General features: G+C 38.3%; 1 pseudogene; it reads right to left on the bottom strand.

The window, feature by feature from the left end:
* Nucleotides 1-1,562: 1,562 nt before the first annotated feature.
* On the bottom strand, nt 1,563-1,662 carry LOC127099028 (uncharacterized; annotated as a pseudogene).
* Nucleotides 1,663-2,133: the final 471 nt, after the last annotated feature.

Genomic DNA, 2,133 nt, shown 5'->3' with positions numbered 1-2,133 from the left:
GCCCTGCTTTACTGTTTACTTATATTATTTGCCTGAGATGAATTTGTTTATGCATGATAATTATTTAGATCTGTTTAGCATGTCTGGCTAATTTATTTAGGTATCGGTATGTAAAGTAAGCGGAATGAAGGAATCAAAACCAAGTTGGTTTAATTAAGTTTAAAATTAAAATCACTCTTTTCACGGTCCCAATTTACAGGTTTAATAACAAGGTTTTTGTACGAAAGTAAAAGACATAAAGAAGTTAAAAGCAATAGAACGAGAGTTTGAGTTTTTGACTGGACAGTGTTAATTGGACATTAATTCTAGATCAGGGCGAGAGCAATTTTTAGAGTTAATTAAACTCTAATCTTTTTCAAAAAGTATTTTTAAAGGTTGAATGTGAGGACGAGAGTTAAGCATTTGAATTTAATTATATAACCTAAGTCAACAGAGCGAGAGTTTGAGATAAGGGTGTTTAAACGATTAGTGTTTTCTTAAAAAGAGTTTCTACGGATTCTATTGTTTTCAAAAAGTGGTTTTTGACTTAACTAATAAGTGACAGCTACGTTAATATAAAAGCATAGTTCATTCAATAGAGCGAGAGTTTGAGATAGGACTTTTAATCAATAGTGTCAACTGAAAAGATTTATTTTAAAACCAAGAAACCAACGAAGATTTGATTCCCTAATTACGACGAACTACATATCGATATCCGCTTATTAATATTTAATTTAGATTCTATTTTTAGTTTTAGCTTTTCCCCCAAACAATCGAACATTATCCACCTTAGCTTTACGAAGTAACCTTAGATAACGGTATATCGATTCATAAGTCCCTGTGGGATCGATATCTTTTAAAACTACGCGATAGAACTGTGCACTTGCAGTTTGTACCCCATTTTCGACTCATAAAGTCGCGATCAAGTTTTTGGCGCCGTTGCCGGGGACTTTTATTTAATCGATATCGTAACTCTTCTGTTACGCTGTAGAGACTAAGGTTTCTTTTTCTTCTATTCTTTCTTTCGTTGATTTGTATGCCACGCACTCGCTCACAAGGTGAACCGCTCTATTTACGAATCAACGATATCGAACTATATCTCCGAGTCCTACGACGAATTCGGGAATATCGTGCTGCAAACAATCTCCCTCCTGTAGAATTTCCTGATTTCAAAAACATTTTTCCTTCGATAACCGAGATGGCAGAACCAGCTCGTGCTCTTAGAGATTACGCCGCTTCATCGCAAGATGAACCGCATTCAAGTATTGCTCCACCCGCAATCGAAGCAAACAACTTCGAACTTAAACCTTCGCTGTTGCAGGCAGTGCAACAGAACCAATTCTCTGGAAATCCTACCGAGGATCCAAACCTTCATTTATCCGTATTTGTCCAATACGCTGATACTGTTAAAGCTAATGGTGTCACTTCAGAGGCAATTCGACTTCGTCTTTTTCCTTTCTCATTAAGAGATAGCGCTAGAAGATGGCTTCAGTCTCTTCCCTCCAACTCTGTCACCACATGGAACGAGTTGAAGAAAGTTTTTCTTGCCCGATACTTTCCGCCAAGCAAAACAGCTATGTTAAGAGCCCAGATAAACGGATTTAAACAGAAAGACAACGAGTCTCTTTTCGAAGCATGGGAAAGATACAAAGACATGATGAGACTTTGCCCACACCATGGTTTGGAAGACTGGTTAGTAATTCACACATTTTATAATGGTCTCTTGTACAACACAAGGTTAACAATAGACGCCGCTGCAGGTGGTGCGCTAATGAACAAACCTTATGCTGATGCTTACCAGCTTATCGAGAGCATGGACCAAAACCACTATCAGTGGGGAACCGAACGAACAATGGTGGAAAAACCTCAAACGAAAACTGGCATGTACGAGATAAGTAACCTTGATCACGTCAATGCAAAAGTGGATGCTTTGGTCCAGAAAATTGAAAGTTTAAATGTATCACCTCCAGCCGCCGCGGTTGCTATAACTCAGAATTGCGAGGTCTGTGGAATCCAAGGTCACACTCCTACGGATTGTCAACTCTTGACAGGAATCCAAGCAGAGCAAGTAAACTACGCTCAAGGAAGCCCCTACTCGCATACCTATAACTCAAATTGGAAGAACCATCCAAACTTTTCATATAAAAGTAATAA

Source organism: Lathyrus oleraceus, chromosome 6 (genome assembly GCF_024323335.1).
Source record: "Lathyrus oleraceus cultivar Zhongwan6 chromosome 6, CAAS_Psat_ZW6_1.0, whole genome shotgun sequence".
Taxonomy (NCBI): domain Eukaryota; kingdom Viridiplantae; phylum Streptophyta; class Magnoliopsida; order Fabales; family Fabaceae; genus Lathyrus; species Lathyrus oleraceus.
Note: the sequence above shows the minus strand (reverse complement) of the source record. Positions and strands in the feature narration are given on the sequence as shown.